Genomic DNA, 8,670 nt, shown 5'->3' with positions numbered 1-8,670 from the left:
AAAGAGGTGGGTAGGTATACATCTGTGTCTGCRCTATAATTGGTAATGCAAGTCATATCAGGACAAATTCAATAATATATGACCAGGGTGTTTGAGAATACTCAACAGAGCTTTTCAGGTTCAGAGGGTAAGATGCTAAGCATCRTGCAGAGGCTGTTCAAGGACTAATTGGAAAGGGAGGAACGAGCGAGAAAACACAGGATGTTCTAAGTGATGAGGACAGCTGCCAAGAAACTTTAGTTTCTTGGTTTTCAGTTGGATGTTGACCCTCAGAGTCCCTCACTTCCAGATCAATTCATTATGTTGCTAAGCCTTAACTTACTATATGACAGCAGTTCGGAGTCCAAGAAAAGTGAGTTGTTCATCTCAGTCAATTTGCTTTAAAATTGAGCATCCACAGCCCAAACTAGCTCTCAGAACCAGTCCCCTCCCCTTTTGAGAGAGGTAAAGAGCAAGCAGGCCACCAAAGATATACCTTGCCCTTTCCATGAGCTGGGATTGCCTGCTTCATGCAGTAAAGAGAGAAATGCCCAAGAGTTTCACTGACTAAACAAGGAGTCTGCTAATACCAGCAGTCTAAATCACTAAGGCCCCAGGGCTGGAAATTCTCCAAGGATGTGGCTGAAGTAGTAACTTAAGCAGTTCACGAATTTTTGAAAGTAAGTAACGCTTGTTTAGCACATACTCTTTGGTGCCATCACTGCATTGGCATGGTGGCAACCAGAACAGATGAAAAATTTCTGGGGGTCATGAAGGGGGGAGGGAGGGGGAAATGTCACTAAACCTGACTCCACAAAACCCATTCAAATTGTTACAGGATAGCTCAGATAAAAGGCAATAGGTATATTATGCAGGTATACAATAACAAGTACATAAACCAGTATAAAACACTGTGATAACTCCTAGAGGCCCTCTTTGGCAAAATCTTGAAAGCAGGGAAGCTATCTGCAGCTGTTTAAGGACTTCTCATCGCTTGCAGCTGTATTCATATTTCTGAAGGGAAAGTACAGGACTAAACTTGAGCTCTTCTCTTGAGCCATGCATCAGTTGCAGCTGCACAATTCCTCATTTTTGTTTGCCCTACGCCTCTAATGACTGAAGATTTTTTGCTCATATGTATACAAACACACATACATACACACACACCTCCCTTCCACTCTGGCAGCCTTTCCTCTGTTCACATATTGAGCAGAAATTGTTCCCTATAAAACCATATTTTAAACTCTATTAAAAGAAATACAGAATGCTGCAGCCTAGACAGATGGAGCAGATGAAAACCCCAAACCTCTCCCTCCAAGATTTTAGAACACATTAGTACAAAATGGGGCTAAAAGCTGTTTTCTAACCAGCACTGCTTGTTTGGTTCCAGCAATGAGAAACCATACACATAGGAAGGACTCACAAACGGAGGGACGTCATTCTTTGGAGATGTTAATCTGGCAACTGAAGGAGTCAGGCTGACTGGGGAGGTTAATGGAAGGAAGATTTGTACAGGGGGAATCTACTCTAATCTAATCTTTCAACAGCTATAACATGATGACACTAGGAGCCCAGCTCTGCAAGCCCTATTTCTGATGTTCAGAACATTTCTTAGCAGATGCAGTTAAGAGTCTGATCTTAAATCCTTGAGAGCAAATAAAATCTTTGGCCTCAAAATTGCACRAGATCACCTCGCCTAATCAGTCAAGTCCTCTTCTGAGTGACGCAGTAGCACTGTTTTCTGTGTCTGGGCTCAGTCCTTCAATGCGGTATGTCAGGCTCCTTTTRGCACTCTTAAAGGCCACAGCTGGTTACGCCCATGGCTCTCCTGGCCTTCAGGGCCCCAGGCCACTCTCCTCACCAGTTTCCCTCTCCTCCCAACACATGCCAGTGATGTCTCAGTATTAGACTCCTGCCAAAGGGAAGCCTCAGTAATATATTTAACCACATACTCCAGGCTCAAGAACAAGTTTCAGCTGCATAATGCCACATCCCTGCCTTCAGCAGAAGGTACGTGGAGAGATCAAGGGGGAAATACAGCCTTTATGGAGGAACTAACAGAAGTGTTTGCTTGGAATATTATTTCTGCACTCACCCACTAAAGAATGTAACAGCWCCCCAGAATTAGGGCTCCTCTGCACCAACCCCAGCCCCCAGGCATCAGCGTCTCACCCTGATCCCCTCCCCAGCTCACGCTGGAAACTACCAGCAGGGAAAGGGCTACGTGCTGACAATAAAGCAGCACTGCTGGCTTTTAGGATTACTGGTGCTCCAGCCAGCGGGGAATKGGGACTCGCTGTTTCAGGCAACCTGCTTATTCAGCCCAATCACTGGATAAATTAGACTTGGTTCTCTTGGGAGGTACTTTTTGAAACCAAGAGAACTAAAAGAAGTATACTTGGAATCAATGAATTTTGTGCACACTGTGAAAATTTCATGAATCAGAGAAACACACTTCACAAATGAAGCTAGACACTTGGGCCACACTCATTTAATGTCTTTTTCTACGGAGATTTTCTCAGAAGGATTAGATTGCCAACATTTTGTGGTCCCTGAACACACTTAAATTCTGCATATCTCCAGAAGTGCTCACTGCTATACATTAAAAGAATCATAATCAATTTCCTTCTTTTTCTGTCATTCCAAGATTTTGAGAATGCAACAGGCCTCTCCRTAGAAGGGAAAGACTGCTGTTGTGTAAAACCGAGCCAGAAGTTGCATTCGAAGGAGCACAACGCCAAGGCCTGTCTGTTTAATGGACCGCAAAGGCTTGGGGAGAGATCCTGGCCCATGCACAGCAAGACAGAGCACCGCTGAGATTCTTTATTAGCTACAGTCCTCCCCAGCATTTTGCAAAGTGTTCAGAAATCTGGAGGCTGCAGACTGAATGAAAAAAGAARAAAACCTATCTTGATAGTTATTTTGCCCCTTCCAATCCCTAGGAGTTATATTCCCCTTCTGAGGGTGTATTAGGTGTTTCTCTGCCAAGTCACAGAGCTAATGTGACATTCGTCCTCCTTCCCAAACCCCAAAGCTGAGTATTGGGGTGGCCCTGCCCCTCCTGCCAGTCCCCTTCCCTACCTGTCCTGGAGTCCCAGCTGGTGACATCTACAGACTTGCAGCCAATCTGACAGCACCAACCTCTCRTTTCATTTTCCTGGAGCAGGATTTCACTTGACTCATTGCCCACTGCACTACTCCTCAGCAGTGCTGCCCTCCAGAACAGAGTTAGGAAAACAGACTTTCCCGTTTGACATCTGAATTAAAAAAAAGGACAAAATTTGAATTGAATACAGTGATGACACAATTGAGGGTTGCTTGATGATTGCTTAAAGAAGATTAAATGARAAGATTAAAGCCAGTTTAAAAACAGCAAATTCCAAAGAAGTCAGAATTTTTTTTTTTGGATGATTAAAATGAAATGTTTCAGTATCTCCCCAACACAGCCAGTGAAAAATGTCAGACTTGAATTTTTCATTTCAATTTTTCCATCTKTTATCATTCACTTGCCTGCCCCCTCTTTGTGCACCAAATTAGCAGATTATTACAGGCTGCTCAAAAGTGAATTCTTCTTCTGCAAACGTACTATTTCCAAATCATATTGAAGACTCACTTCAAACACGAGCTTCCAGAGAAGTATTCAAGACCTCATTTCTAAGCAGAAAGTAACCTTACATCCGTAACGATATGTACTTCTACTGAAAGATAGACAGATACAAAGGAGATCGAGCGCTTGTGAGCAGTAACAACGAGCGCTGTTCTGGCCTGTCCTCATCACTTATGTGSCTCAGAGACATCGGGCACCTCAGCCCTAGTGAACAACATTAATCAGCACAGCAGCATGCAGGGTAATGTCCTGCTTCCAAGATTTTGCAACCATTAGGAAGGGCCTGGATGCCACCTAGTGCCGTTAAAATCAAGGCAGCAGGCCTTAATCACAAAGGGACCCAAACACAAATTTCTCTCCAGTCTCTTTCAGCTTCAGTGCATCATACATCATTTCAGCTTCTTACTACAAAGGAGTTTCTTAAAAAATTAAAGCAAAAGCCTCCTGTACGCTCACGAGCACGTTGCGTGCTGAGCAGAAGCTAACTAACAGGCTGGCTAAGCCCTTGCATTTTTTCTACTTGCAGTTTCTAGCGATGGCTGCCACAGTACAAGTAGATGTTAGAAAAATCATTTAAAATAAGCAAAAATCGGCCAACTAAGTCAGAATTTATGAAACTTTGTAAGGCGAATGACCCCCAGGAAGCACCAACAAAGCTCCAGAACTGGTAGCAGACTCCCTCACAAAACAGCAAGTGCAGCTTTGAGCTCCCTATAAAAGAAGTTTTCTATGGAATGACCTTAGCTAAGCAGAGATTTATTAACAGAGAGACAGAAAAATCCTTCCTGTTAACAAGAAAATATTTCATTGGAGTTGAAAAGTCTGTAGAAAAGGAATTTTCAGTTTAAGACTCACTTTATAGAGAGGTAAAGCCTTCCCTTCATCCTACTAGCTTCCCTTAGTAAATACATGTCCTTCTCAACTTCTTTCATYCTATCTACAAAACGTATTTCAGGTAAACACCTTGCCTTGAGGAGCCTGAATGAAAGACAAAGCTTCTGGGAACTGCAAGCTCAGCGAGGATCCGAGTTTCTTCCCCCCTAATGAATGCTGGAAGCCAGTCAGCTGAAACAGCGCCTACAAATACCAGCGTTCATACGTTCCAAGAACTCACATCAGATTTTATGCATTACAGAAATTTCTCAAATGACACAGAGCAACTCCAGCAAAAGCAGCTTTTACCAACCCCTCGCTGTCAGTCCCCCTTCCCGCAGAACCCGTACGCAGCTAGGGTAGAAAACATTTCTTTGATCGGGTAAAAAAGTACCTCTACTGGAGACAGCTGAAAGGGTCATCAGTTGCTGCCTAGACATTGGGTGTGAGATCATTTCAATCTGACTTACCTCCAAACCAAACTTTTAGAAAGTGTCACTAATGGTCTTGCCTGATTCAGAGTGGGAAGAATTTTAATACATTCATTGACGCAGACATGAAAAAGATTCTTGTTGATGCCAGTTTCCCACAGCAACTGTTGCCATGGTTATAAATCATTTATTGCCCCCCATCGGCCAACAGCCGAATATAAAGAATGAGTTTACTACATGCAGAAGAGCATGACAAATACGCAGACTCGCTCCTTCTGAAACGTGCCATCAGGCACTGAAACACTGTTGACTTGTATCAGAGGGGCTTGGGGAAATCTGTAAAACAACCATCAGACAAGTGCTCTCTAATGCTGATGAAGGCAAACAGTCCTTCAGCTCAGAAACACAGAGATCGTGGGAGGGCGATCTAAGCATGGAGTAACTGTAATGGGAGGAACTTGCAGACAGCCCTCGTCCTCCAAGCCCTCATCGAGCTGGGGGCAGTAATTTTTGCCTCAGGGATGAAATGTTCTATTTAAATTCCTAAAAATATTCTTACACAACTTACAGTTCCAAGGGATTTGCAATAAACTAGTTACCCCCATATCTGTGATTAGAAGAGTTTTAGATGGACTCCCAAGTCTGACCACAACTTCACTGCCTCTCCCACACAACATGAGATCCRCTTGCATCTTCTACCGTGCCTCTTGCTGAGCTATGTTGTATCTTGCTGCCAAAAACAGAAGCACAGGTGAAGATACTTGGACCTTTCCTCAGGCAGGGGCCCAGGCTCTCTTCCAAACAGAAGGATTTTCTCTATGACCTCTTGACTTTGCAAATGCTGGATATGAGGCAGTTTTGAATAAAAGACCCCGAAAAAAKACGTTTTGGTCAATAGTTGAGTCAAGCAATCACGCTAGCAACAACTAAATACATTTTTGGCAATTTCCTCTGCCTGAGCACAGTGGTTTCCCACACTATTTATGCAAACCTAACTCAACAGGAAGTTGTTTGCTCTCTCTCCTCTTTAAACTGAGCCCAGGTAAACCTTCAAAAGAACTGAAAAACAACACAGGYGAGATATTCAGACATTGTAATGTAATACCACATGCTATTTGCTTTACTACATCATCTCCGAACCACAGCTTCAGCAACCCTTCATGAGACATGTGGAGCTCACACGCTTGTCACAGAGAGCTTAAGGATCTGCACTCTGGGAGGGAGGTGGTAAGACCGACCTCAAATGCTGCACGCTGGAAGGGTAAGGCACACGGCAGCCAGGTGAAACAACAGTCACTCCCTTTTAGCAGTCTGGGGAGGTAGGAATCATTTTTCTGCCAGTGTTAATCGCTGTTCTCTGAAGGAAAGCCACCCACTACAAATTAACCACAAAGTATCTGGCTCTCCTACAAAGCAGGGAGGCAGAGAGTCTCCTGGCTGGTTCATCSAGGTCCCACACCTGCAAGTATGGACACAGCTGCAAGGGAACAGAGTATTTGCCACAATCATCTCTCTAGCACCTTTCTTCAAGGGAGCAGGGAAGCAACATCCCGCAGGCCACAGATTAACCTGTGCCTAAACCAAGATTAAATTACTAGGGAGCTGAAGAGTGAAACTCTGCAAAGAGCGAGCAGTTTACCTCTCCTACTAAACAGTTCGCTCTCATGCAAAAAGGCCAAATACTGTGATTGTGCCAAGCTCCCGTTTAATCACAGAACCACCAAAGTAAAACTTGGCTATTAGACTACACACCGTATTTCAATAATTTTCACACGTGTTTTTTAAATATCCAAGTGCTGATGCTCCCAGTAATGARGAATGTTTCAGGGACTAGTTGTGTATCCTAAATCTTTCCTTCTTTTCTCCTTTTCCGTATTCTCTTCCTCTAACCTTCCTTTAATTATGTGTTTTGCTTTTGTTTGCATCTTCTTAGACCGACGTCTTCGACATACTTAATTTTGGACAGAGATGGCACCAGCAAAAAAATAAAAATAAATTAAAGGATGAACCAAAAGAAGCTTGAAGCTTTTCAAAGAATTCGGTAACATCCCTTACCACAGCTTGCAGGGAATCTGAGAGCAAAATGTCCATATTCCAAGAATGTAAAGAGCAGAACCTTAAAAACACACAGGTGCACATCCCACATGGACAGTTCTTATTCCCTTACCAGAATGTCTGAGAATCTCTTGAAAGACTGAAATACTTAGCAAGAGAGGCAACAAGCAGGCTTTTACATCAGGTTCCTTCAGAAGAACCGTAAGAATAGATGAAAAGTCAGACTGACACTGTCTTACAACAGGATGCCTTTAGCAACAACGAGATTATGCCAGTCTCAAAAGCACAATTCACTGGTTGCWGTTGCCCGATAACTCGAAATACTTCTGTGAGGTAGGTGTGACATCCCCTGGTCATCTGTGGTATTACTCCTTATAGCCTTCAAAGTTCATTTCAAGACCAGAATCTGGAACTAAGGCTGCYACATAAAAAGCAACAAACAGAACACCCTCAAGCTGTGCAGTGGTTCCTGGATAAACACTTAAACACTCCCTAGCTGCTTATAAAGAWGACATAATTCTAGTTAGACTAACAAAAACAAAAAAACATCTCAAGTGTTTCCACCTCACGGATTCATTGGCTGTTTAACCAATGAGGCTTGTTCTGGACATCTTGGATTCTTTATACAACCAAACTCCACCATTCAGAAGGAGCAGTTATAGTCTATCCTCTCCACTCTCTTCACTGCGGTGAAAACAGCATGATTAGGAATACAAGGCATGACCTGGTAGTAAGATGCTGCTACCCTGTTCCAGTCTGCTTTCTCCAGACTACACTTCGGTTCAGTCTTGGTAGACAGGTAAATTGTGAGGGACTAGAAAGTRCACAAAACTGACTCTTAGCTGAGGGCAATTTTTTAAACAACCCAGTTGCTTGCAGTTGCCATTCCCAAATAGTCCACATAGGATAGCTGCTTAAAGATGATGCAAGGAAAGGGCTCAGGGAACAGTGCGACCTGGTTGGATTTAACTCTGGACTGGGAGGCCTGAACTCATACCATCCCACTACCAGCTTGCTGTGTGACCTTCAACTAGATTCACAGAATCTCTATATCAAATTCACAAATGAAAAATCCTCAAAATCCCTCTCCTCCTCCTGCCGGATTCTCCCACAGCTCCCCTCCCCTACTCAAACGGATTTGTGCTGTGCTGAAATAATGGACACAGGTAACACCTAACTTAACAGTGCATCCAAGTTTCCAGTGCCACTATTTCCCATACCCAAAGAGTGCCAACAAGGTATTCAGCTCATTCTCCTACTCACCAGCCTGGGACTCCCACTTTGTCTTCTAGAAAGGCTGGGACACAGCTACATGCAGGACCCTGCACAACGAAACACGGCTGCTGCTGCTGCTACCCAGGGTCCCAAGAGCTCAGCAGATAAGGCACTCACCTGAGATGCAACAGACCTCCATTCRTATCCATCCTTTTTTTTGGTCTGATTTGAAGCCAGCCTGTACATAGGAGTATCAGTACTGGTTAAAATCTTACACATCAGTTTAGCTTAATTTGGTAACTTGCATGTGTACAAACAATGCACAAGTGTTTGTATTTACTTTCACACTATCTCACTAATGACGTAACAGCCCAGATTTACAAACTAAAGACACTAATTCCCTGTGAATTAAAACACCCCTAAGATCGGAAGGTAGGCAGGCTGCAGTTTGAGGCTTAATCTCTCTGAAGGCAGAATACATCTCTTCCAGCTTTGTCAACAGTACAATCC

This window comes from Rhea americana, unplaced genomic scaffold (genome assembly GCF_003343005.1).
Source record: "Rhea americana isolate MKP2758 unplaced genomic scaffold, rheAme1 scaffold_265, whole genome shotgun sequence".
NCBI classification, from domain to species: domain Eukaryota; kingdom Metazoa; phylum Chordata; class Aves; order Rheiformes; family Rheidae; genus Rhea; species Rhea americana.
The sequence above is the reverse complement of the archived record's forward strand: the minus strand, read 5'-3'. Positions refer to the sequence as shown.